The sequence below is a fragment of the Athene noctua genome, chromosome Z, assembly GCF_965140245.1.
Source record: "Athene noctua chromosome Z, bAthNoc1.hap1.1, whole genome shotgun sequence".
Taxonomy (NCBI): Eukaryota; Metazoa; Chordata; class Aves; order Strigiformes; family Strigidae; genus Athene; species Athene noctua.
The window spans coordinates 27,756,124-27,767,650 of NC_134077.1; the positions used below are offsets into that span (position 1 = coordinate 27,756,124).

The window sequence follows — 11,527 nt, forward strand, 5'->3', positions numbered from 1 at the left end:
CTTTGACATGAACTTGTTTTAGCCAATTGACCCCCATTTTCTAAACATCCATTTGATAAAATGTGTTTGGAAAACTGGCTAGCATTTTTTTTCCCCTGCCTTGAGTTTTTCTGATCAAATGCACAGAACCACCCTGATGGCATTCTTTTAATTTCTGGGAGTTTTCTATTGTTTGGTTGGTCAAGGTGTACAAGGACTGATATTTAATTAATTTTTTTAAATACAAGTATCTACTGCATTCAACTGAAATATGTCTTCTAGTGAGAGAATTTTCAGGGCCTCTGAAAGTCAGGCCATGGTATCTATGATTATAAATATGGGCCTAAATATTTTTGTTTAGATATTCAAAGTTTAAGGAGTGTGTCTATGAAGTAGAAGATGGCCCCGATCCTTAACACCACACACTAAGCAAAAGTTTTAAGAGCATTAGAACTTATAAGTGCTTGGACTCCCCCAAGTTTGGATGAGAACTGAACATAGAATTTTATCTGAAGATACAAAAACTAAACAAAATTTAATTCATTTTAGCAGACAACTGCTACATATTTGTATAGGGTATCTAACACTTCTATCACCTTTTTTGTGTTTTCTAGGAAGTGCATTCTTAGTTCGCCATGTCCAAGTTGTTTCTTTTCCTCCTTTCAGGACTTCATTTGAAGACAAGAAAACGACTGTCAAGGAATGAGTACTCCAGCTAAGTGGACCAAAGAAAGACTAACATATAACACTTTTCCAGTTTTCCCAGTAAGTGATCTCAATCATTGCTCTATCAGTCCTGGCCTACCCAACTTGGAAAGCCCTACAAAATATATTAAACTTAGGAATCAGTTTGATAGTTTTAGAATGTCAAAGAATGCACTTTAAGCTTATACTTGCTGTTGCCCACAGGTACTACCCCCTCAAAAGGCAAATAAATATAGTGACCTAAACTAATTTAGAAATCTTAATGTCATACACTTACAAGAGTTGTATATTTTTTAAAGTCAGAGTGTGATTTGGTTTGATATGTTTCTGTTCTTTATACAGTAAGTACAGACATAAATTTATAAACCCAAATAACATTACTCATTCACACTGTGTATACGAACATTTAAAAACTGTAATAATACAAAACATTTACTCTTCTGACTACTCACTCCATATAGAGATTATGCTATGACGAAAGGCTTTATTCTGAATCTAACATCTAAATAGTCAAGTTATGCAACTGATAGGAGCAACACTTCATAAATCCTGATGAGGTTAGATTAGAACTAAAGGGATGCCATCTACTAGAGTAACATTGTGTTTTATAAAACATTTGAAAGTGCCTGCAGATATACCACTGATTTTCCTGCCAGTTTTTGTGACATTACTACCACAATATATGTAACACTGCTTTTTCATGCTCTCCTCTCACCTATTTTTACTTCAGGGCCATGCCAGTGCACAACCCTTCTCAGTCACAAGATACGTGGGGGAAATCTGTGAGGGCAGCTATATACAAAATAGTGTGCAATGCATAAAATATATGGGAAAAGGCTTTTAATTTCTTTAAAAGTAATTTTTCCTTTGGCCATTTTCAACTTTATTCTTTTTAGATGTAATAACTACAAAAGGATTAAAGGTACATACAGAAAATATAGGGTTTTTCTCTTTAAAGCTGAAGGTATGCCTTTATAAGCTTTATAAGGTTTTATAAGGTAGGTATACATCAACATAGAAGTGATTTTTTAATTTATTGTACTGACAAACACATCCATTTGAATTTTTCCATGCTAATTAACATGATTATCTGCCAAGGCTAACCATGTAGGTTCTATTTACATATAAGTTTTAGATATGTCCAGATATGTGGAATCTTAGAAGGATACACATTTTCTGGTCAAATGCTAATTTATTTATCATTGTAGTTAAGACTATTTAAAATCAGAGAGAAAATAATTATCAGAGAAAAAAGGTCAATGACATATATAGCCCTTTTTCTCCAACAAAACCTCTAGACTGACATATTCTGAGCCAAATTCATATTGACTGCAATTCCATTCATCTCATTTGAATTACAGAGGGTTGTACTGGGACCTAAACTAGTCAGTATATGTATGTATCTAGATCTGTAATCATCTGTGGTGTCTCTCACAACTGAGGTGAAGCCACCTGTGGAGGACATCTTTGTTAACTGACACTTGAGCACCTACATAATACGTGATAGCTCAGTGGGACACTTACCTTCATGCTGCTTATAGGTAGTCATGTCTTAAAATATTTTTCATAGGTAACTATGCTTCAAAAATCATGCACAGTAACATCTTTTTAAGAGATAATGGGACATGTTTTCTAAAAGAAAAATCAGGGCCCCTGTACCAATGACAGTATTATGGCAAAGAGACCCCATTCTAACTTATACTATTATATACTACAGTGTACCCCATGGTAATGAGGATAACCACAGCCTGGCATGCATAAGTAAGAGTTTTACCTTCAGTAATTATTCCCCTCTGCTCATGAAGCTGTATCTAGATTAGTATGTCCAATTTTGTCCCCCTTACCAACACCTAGTTGTAAGGAAGAAATTATTCGTGATGAGGCCAGTGAGGCAATGGAATGGTTTTACAGAGAAGCTTTGGGGGTCCCATCCCTGGAGATATTCAGACTTTGACTGGGCTAGACCCTGAGCAGCCCAATCTAACTGTAAAAGTTGGCCATGCTTTTAGAAGAGAACTGGATGAAATGACTCCAAGGAGTCCCTTCAGATGCAGAATATTCCATTATTCCTTTGTATTGCAGCAGTGTTGTGCAGAAACCTTCTTACGAGTTTTGAACTAGTTAGCTTTGAATGGAGGGAAGTCTATCAGCATCATGGTCTACGCTGTAGGATAGCCTCAAGCATGCCTGTGGTATTTTTCAGAGCATCATACTAGTATACTAGTCTACAACAGAAGCTAGCTATTTCAAACATCTTCTTCATGTCTACAGTATACTGCAGCAAGTGATGAGATGGCATGCTGAGGAAAAGAGTCTTCATAGCAGAGACTCCCACAAGAATGTTAAAAGGATAAGTTAATCCAGTGGCAGTGCAGTCTGTGCACCAGCTATACATGAAGTGAGGCAGTGAGTCCTGCTCATGAGGGGTGATGTCTAGACATCAAGAAGAATACTGTTCAAAAGAAAAAGCCACTGTCAATTGCACAGCTACATGCCAATATGAGACATATGAGGCCAAGACATGTGAAATGTTAACATTTGGTAACTTCACCTACTGCATTTAGAATTCTTTTAACTTGTTGATTAAAATGAGCTCAAATGCAGCTCAGTAAAAACTGAGAAGTTTGCTCTGTAAAGTCAAGAATATGCATTTTCTAAACTTATAGGAGACCATGGTAATACTTGGTCTTCCCTTTCTTTTCAGGACCAGTCTTGTATGACTTATGAAGAAGCATCCCAATCATTCACGGATTTATAAATACCCACAAAAAGTGCTGACAAGCCATCACTATAAGATCTTCCATAGTCTATACTAAGCAATTTACTCTGTTGGCTTGAGACTTAAAAAGGAAAACGTCAAATAGTATCTGGTGCCTTCATATCTGTACAAGAAAGATATCACAAGTGCACTGCAGAGAGCTTTCAACATGATCAGGAAATGGAAAAACACACTGTTGATCTTACCTTTAATGTTTTGTGCTTTGAAGGTGTTTTGGTCTGTGTTCCTTTTTAATAAAAATAATTGTGTATTTTGTCCCATTTTTGTAGGCAGCAAGGATGTGAGACATACATACCATCAGCTGCCCAAGAGGCAGGATTTCAAGAATCCACACATATAAAAGAGAAAAAACCAAAAAGCTGCATGTTAGAGAGCGTGACTTCCAGCTGGAAGTGCTGCTCCGAGGAATCACTCATTTCTCAGTCTCAGGAGCGGTTCAGAGGACCGCTTCATTTGTAAGGCTGCGGCAATCGCTGGGATTCCCAGATAAAAGCAAAACCTGCCATGGCTGGGGCAGGGAAGGAGGGCGGGAGCATGGAATACAGTTTGAGAACCAGCTGCTTGTGATTAGCACTGTCACTCTTACAAAAAGGAAGTTTATCCTCCAGCTCTTTATGACATGGAAATGGTGCCACTTAGAGGTCCAGACGCCTTATGAGCAGAGTCACCTCTCTGTTCCGTGGTTACCTGTATTTCTAAAGAATTAGTTTTCCTGATGTATTTCATGAAGGTTTTTCCTATACAAAAACTCATGATCATTAAGGGGGAAAAAGTCCTGCAGGATTTTTTAATGCTGCTACCAACTCTATTCACTTGAACATGGATTTTCAGCCAAAAATCTGGATGTGCTTGCAAGACACAGACTACCGTCCTAGAACAAAGCACATAACTAGAACCACCCAGACATGACCACAAAAATAACCCACTGAGAAGGAGAGAGACAGTTACGGGGATGCTGTTTTATCTTAAAAAAAAAAAAAAAAATTGCTGCTGGCAAGGAAACATGAAGCTGCAGAAACACCATCTTTTTTCATAAGTCTCAGATCAATATAAAGCTATATGCCTTGTGTGTCAAAACAGCTACATTATGTGGTAGTTGTTTATATTTTCAATATGGTGCATTTTTAGTTCAATTAGAATTATTTGGATGGAATGCCCACCTAATCATGAAAGTCTCTGATGTTTTTGTTGGTGCATGGCAAGTCTTTACTGTCAGCAGCCAGCCAGAGGAAATGCAGACAGAGGTAAGCATTCGGTCTTAAAAATGAAAGGACATTATGATACAGTATCTGAATTGTATTATGCTGTATTATACCTTAAGCAATTTTATTGTTGTGTCTGCCACATTTAAACTTTTATTAGCCTCTCTAGGTGGGAAAGTGACTGAGAGTTTGAACCACAGAGAAGGAAAAGATGTGCTCATCATTGCTTTACCCCTGTGTTTGCTTTTTTAATAAGAGGACAACAGCTTCAACAACAATCATGCTGAAGAAATTTGCATTTGATTATATTTAATGCACATTTATTTATCTCTCACTGACATGAAAATGTTAATTTGAAACCAAACCTGACTAACATATCACAGACCAGCAACATACATATTTATAGGAGAAAAGATACTCCGCATGTTTAGAATGTCTCTAGAAGAACCATGCAGTAATACACAAAATCAAAGATAAATTAAAAGCCTGTGAAGCATCAACCAGTGTTTTACGGAAAAAAGGCTCACCATGTTTTGTAACATAGTTACTAGAGAATATATCACATTTCATTTAAAACTGAAGCTGATAATTTAACAGAAAAATTTAACTATCTTTTCTTCCCACTGTCAATATTTTGAGCATACTTTCAATTAATTTTTTCATTTTACTTCTTCAAACACTTAAAGAAGATAAGCTCTAAACCCAGTTTTCAAAATTGTTAAAAAAAAGACTCCATTCTGTTTTAATAGGAAAATGTTGCACTACGTAATACAAAGGCGGTGGCAGCAGCTGTGGGTTCTCTATCACAGGTTTGCAAACACATTTAATCTAATTGATGAGCTTTTGTTTAAACAAGCATTGATATGCATCCTGTGATGCATATGGGTTGCAAAGATTCACAACAACATACAGCTCAAGTGATCTGCCTGTGACGCTGAAACAACTTTTATATGACTGAGAATGTGAAATACCTTCATTAATACTATTTTCATACAAAACCCCCTAGATAATTATATAGCTGGATTCATTCTGGTTCCCACTGAAGTATACAACACAATTCACACTGATTTTAACAACATGATCTGGACTAATGTGGATAAACATTTGTCCTCTATGCTTTGGAACATATAATTAAAAAAATTATTTTGAAATCCACTGCTAATGCAAGCAACTTATGCAAGCTTATACATTCAGACACATAACAAACTCGATTATAGGGTTCACATTGTCGTCTGAGGTACAACCATGTTTTGAAACATAACTGAACATGTTATGTGATTTTCCTTTGTTGCAAACATCTTTCTTGCATATTGCTCAGAACTGAAGATAAAAACCTAATACCTTTGCTTTACTATTATTAAAAATCAGTTAGATTTCTCAAACATAGAAAACGTAGTTTGATCTAATTTGGCCAAATACAAATCTATTTTTCTGGAATGCAATGACATGTGATATTACATCAAGTTGCCATCACAGAAAGTCTATGTCTAGTCTGTACCATTGATATTCAGAGTCATCTTTATTGAACAAAGAGTAGGAATACAGCTTCAGAAATACAGACATTAACCGATTGTTTATTCTTTTTCTTTGGGTATCACTTGAAGACATTTGGAGGGTCAACATGTGTCAATAATTTTAATTGATAGACTGTCGTTTTGTCAATATTTGGCCTACGCAAAGCTTTCCTTGAAATATAAATAAAAGTCCACTTGGAACTTCCTGTAACTATATTTTAATGAATTCTGCATTTCTTTGGAATACACAAAAGTGATGTTTATCGTTCTCATATTATAGAAAGAGATTTAAAAAAACAAAGTAAGGACCAAACCAGTAAGATTTAATTCATGTTATCATTCAGTAAAATTTCAGAAAATGGCTTAGATGAGAGGGAAGGAACGGGATCTCCAGTTTACCACGGTGTCTTATTCGCTATGAAGATGCAGAAGAAATGCTTAATTACAGGGAAAACTATGAATATTGCACGAAATGGTTTCATTCCCACAGGACCTCAATCTGAAAAGAATATCCATTGTAAAACTTTAGTAATTCAGGAGGACACACGGCATAGTTAAAACGGGCCTCTTTCCCATAGAGAACTTGGAGGAAAACAGCTTTCAACATAAGTATACAAAGTACAATTATTCTGATCAGAGAACTTCATTTGGTTTGGGTGTTGGTTATTTATCCTAAAGTCCTCTGTGGTTAATCGTAAATTCATCAGGAAGTTCATTCCAAAATCTCCTGACAGCTCTACTTTCAGCTCTAGCTGCAATTCCCTCGCAAAGCAGTAATTTTTGGCATAGTTTGTGCCACCTCTACAGACCAATTCTGCATCTCCCTCTCTCTCCTAAGGCAGAAGTTGCTGTGAGCTCCCTGCACTGCAGTGCAATGCAGCCCAAGGTACCAGCAGTACCAATAGTGTTTTGTTTGATTAGGTTTCCCTTGTGTTGTACTAACCTCTGCAATCCATCTCCCCCCACCCCAACTGGTGATACTTATCAGCCTCCTAACCCTTTACAGGAAGGAAAGCAGGAACCTATCAATCACAGAGGAGCCTCTCGATGATCTCAGCACCTTTAAAAGAGACGGTCTCCCTCCTCCCTGCCTATCTTTATGTGCTTCTTCCTCATCTCTTCCTTCTCTCCTCAGCCCACCCTTTCTGTACAGATGTGCTGTGGCCGCCCCAGTCACCATGACTCAGCTCCCACCATTGCCCCCCACTCACAGTCCGCCCGCAATGCTCTGCAAGATTAGGCTCCCAAGACTCATCAGTAACCTCCATGCTCCGTTACTCTCATGTCACCCAGACCTCAGGTCCCTGGGGTGTCCTGCCTCCACTCAGGGCTGCCAGACCATCTCCTCTGCCTCTGCATCCCTTGGGCTTTTCTGCCGTGCTACCCTCTTTAGATGGTTGTCTCCTTAAAAAAACTCACCATCCCATGGTTCTTTCTAACCCCAGGATTTGCACTATAATTTTGCCCACTCTCATTTCTCCATACTCTCCTTCCCATATACTGCTGAAGGCATCTTGGGATCTAAATCCCTAAAGCACCAGGAAAGCAGTAACTTAGTGTTTTGGAGAAGTCCTTCCTCCTCCTTATGGGTCATGAATGCTAAACTATTCTCCCTACGTAGTCAATGTGAGGTGCAATCCTTGAAGGCAACCTACTGTGAGAAAAGCAGCATAATTTTGAAAACCACTTTGGTTGGTTTTTTTTTGGTTGGTTGGCTTTTTGTTTGGTTTTGGGGGTTTGTTTTGTTTTGTTTTCCTGTTGCAGCATCTGAAACTCTATCTGTTCCCATCTAAACACATCTTAGAAACTGTCGGTTCCCTAAGGTGCTGGAATCTTGACACCCTGCATCTTTGATTTTCCTTTCCATCCTTACCCCTAGGACATCTGCAGGCTTGTTTTCTTCAAAACATCTGGAGTCTGCGAACCTCAACATCCCTGGCTTTTGCTCCCCTAGCGTGCAAAAGTTCTGGCAGCCTTAATAATATGCCAGACATCTTCAAAAGCATAGATTAGAGGCTCACGCCGCCTGGGATCTGTGCAACCTGCTCTCCCTGTGCAAAAATCCGGGCAAGCTCTGGATAGAGCTGGAGCGAGCAGCAGCCGAGCAGACTGCTCCCGCTCACCGCCGAGATGCGAGGGAACCCCGCGCTCGTTGTAACGCTCCATCTGCCCCGAAGAGAGCTCTCCTCCCTCCCCGGCGAGCAAACCCCCTCTAAGAAGTTCCGTGGAAAAGTTGAAGAGATTAAGAGAACATGAAAGCAGTTCATCCTTTATGATTATATACGTCCGCAAGCATTAAAAAAAAAAAAAAAAAAAAAAAAAAAGAGAGAAAGGAAAAAGCGAAAAGTTGCCCGGGAGCAGCCGCGGCCATCTGACTGCCCGGAGCATCACTTACCGGCGGGGCAGCGAGGCAGCGAGCCGCGGCGCGGTCGGGATGCGGGTGCGGGGCGTTCCCGGCTCCCGCCGCTGGCCGTGCCGCTGCCGGCGCTCCTGCTCGCGGCGTCAGGCTGCGGGAGGGAGGCGGGAGCCTCCCGGAGGAGCCGCCAAGCGTGACAGACCAGAGGAGGGGCTGTGTGGGCTTCGCCTTGCGCTGAAGCCTCTGCTGCAGTGCCGGGGAGAAAGAGGGGGAGCGGGCGGGCGAGGCGCGGCGGGAGGCGCGGAGGGAGGCGCGGGGGGAGGCGCGGCGCGGAGACACGGCGCGGGCAGCGCCGCCGCCGTCAGTAACTGACTGCGTGGGAGCGCGGGGAGGGCGATCCCCGCCGCAGGCAGCGGCCAGAGCTGGCGAGGGGGAGGCACGGCACCGCCCCCCGCCGCCGGCAAGACTGCGAAGCCTCAGCGAAAACAAGCCCCTTCTTCCCGGTAGCAGGGAAAAATAAAAACAGTGAAACCCACGCGTGCACTTTATTTCAGAAGACTGTTTTATGAGAGGCGGCGCCAGGGGAGACCGTATGAAATGGCTTGTTTTAGAACAGGTTGCAACAGGCCCCGTGGCCACTCAAAGATCACTGCATCCTTCCTCCTTGTCCTTCCCGACTGAAGGCCACAAGCCCTTCACAGCAACAGTGCAAAGCTGCCCGTGCTCCGCATGCAAAGACTGCATGTGAAGAGCAGGGTGAGAAAAAGTGAAGTTGGTGTAGGAGGTCCCACAGGTGAGATTCACTTTTCCGAGCAGAAAAATTCCCAACTAGGAGAAGAGTGAAGCATTAGAATGGATTGCCTTGAGCATGGTGGAATCCCCATCATATGTGGCTTCCAAGAAAACATCAGAAAAACATATGTTTAAAGATGATTGATTTGTCTTGGGACAAAATGGATAAACTAGATTATCTTGTGAGGACTTTTTTTGGACTCAGGTTCTGTGAACAGTTGGAGGTTATTATGTTTATTACCATTACCAGCAATATTTTTAATGCAGTGGCATCAAGGACTGAAAGTGATATTGTAACCTTGCTACACTAGTTGTTAATAGACACTGTAGAACACAGAACGTGAAGACAGTTCATCCTTTATGATTATATACATCTACCTGCAATTGAACTGGCTGTGTGTAATGTGACAAACATAGTGGTAATGCCAAAGTGAAAATATGAGAGAAAGTGAAGAGAGCAAGGAGGACTCCATATTAAAACTACTTTTTAAAATCAGCAAATATTTCTTCAGTTTTATTAACAAACATAGAACCTGGGTTCACCTCTTCAAAATGTGTTAAACCATGATTTATACCTTAGTAGGCTAATGGGCAGATACTACAACTGCTCCTGCCTTGTACTCTTAACATGCCTAGTGTCTGGATCCTACTGAGTTGGAAGTTCTGATAGCTCTCCTTTGAGTCTTCCTGTCAATATTTGTAAGCTTATATGTGTATTTGCCTACTCTCTGAAATCCTTTCTTTCCCTCTATTGCTCAGCAAAAGACTCAAAAGCAAAGAAAACTGGCTTACTGATTGGCCACCCGGGGGAAAAGCTGAATGAACTATACATGGAGTGCTGTCAAGTGTGAAACACAAGCAAAGAAACAGAAAAAATACTTATTACTTTTCTGTCCTTCTCAGTAATCCTCACGTTAGAAAATTGCATCTGGTGTTAGAAAACAGTATCTCCTTGGTAATAAACTAAATTTACCATGTACAGTATACAAGAAAAACAAAGATTGCAGAATTTTCCTATGGCAACAAAAGGCTATTTGTGCTACACAAACAAGAATGATGGTAAAATGTTGTTTCCATCCATTCACTGTTGACTATTTAATAGAAACATATATATGTATATTATATATGTGTTAACATATAACACATGTATATAAAAAGCATCTTAAACCAATCCCACTGTATTTTACTGAATCAAATTGATTAGAAGACATGCTCCTTGTGAGTTCTTGAGCACATATAGCAACTCTGAAAGAAAATGCACCACCATATATAGGTTTTGAATGTATAGGAGTAAAATGCTAAGAAAAAAAAAAAATCAGTCTGATAAAAGCACAATGGACAGACTCAAGACTTTTTTATACCTTACCTTCAGATTCCCCAGAGAAAGGGCCACTACAGCAGTAACCTTCCTCCTCACTTTCTGCATCAGAGAAATGAAGGTTCACAGGGTAGTTTTCTAGGCATTTTGTAGGAATCAGGTGGATAGACCAAAGGATAAAACCGAGAATTTTATCCACAGAAGTGAAAAGTGTGCAGTTTTGTTATCAGGTTAAACTGAAGTAACACTGTGTTGCAACTGCAGAGAACAATTCTGTCACTTCCGCATGCCCTGACACTTTCTTAGCATCAGCCCTGTTTGTGTGGTTTCAGGGTAAAATGGTTGGGTGAGTAGATTTGAATGTAGAATAAGCCTGGAAACAAAAGGAAAGTATGCCAAAGCTTGAAGTTTTTTTCAGTCAGCCCAGCAACTGACTCACTTGTCTCAGTTACTCTGAGTTAAACTAATCTTGAGGCTGCAGCACACATATAGGACCAACTGCAGCAGCTCAGAAAGGTTGTTGTGAGAATGTGAAGCATCATTTAAGTAAACCTGCATAGTATCTCCTTGCTCTGTTTACATGAGGAGTATTTGTGTGATAGGAGAAAATTCCGTCCCCCAACATGTCCCTGCTGCAGGTTGGCAGGAAGCAGGTCTCATTCCTACACCAGGAAACACATTCTGAGGTGGATTGCCTGCACACAGGCAACTCAGATGGAAATAATAGCTTGAGTCTGAGAATTTTACACAGACTGCCTCTGTCTTCCTTATCTTATCTGATGGCTTAAACCTTCCTGAAGTTTACCCTCAAGAGTACTTTTTTTGTATCAGATGTAAAATTTAATCTCTATACATATTCAATTAAGCTCATGACATCTGCTG

At 40.2% G+C, this 11,527-nt stretch overlaps 1 protein-coding gene across 1 annotated transcript in view; it reads right to left on the bottom strand.

Moving 5' to 3' along the window:
* Positions 1–8,763, bottom strand: part of SV2C (synaptic vesicle glycoprotein 2C) — a 120,889-nt gene extending 112,126 nt beyond the window's left edge. Inside the window, exon 1 of the mRNA XM_074932103.1 lies at positions 8,575–8,763. The gene's annotated coding sequence lies outside the window, so the exon portion shown is untranslated. The remainder of the gene's footprint in view (positions 1–8,574) is intronic.
* Between the last annotated feature and the right edge of the window lie 2,764 nt (positions 8,764–11,527).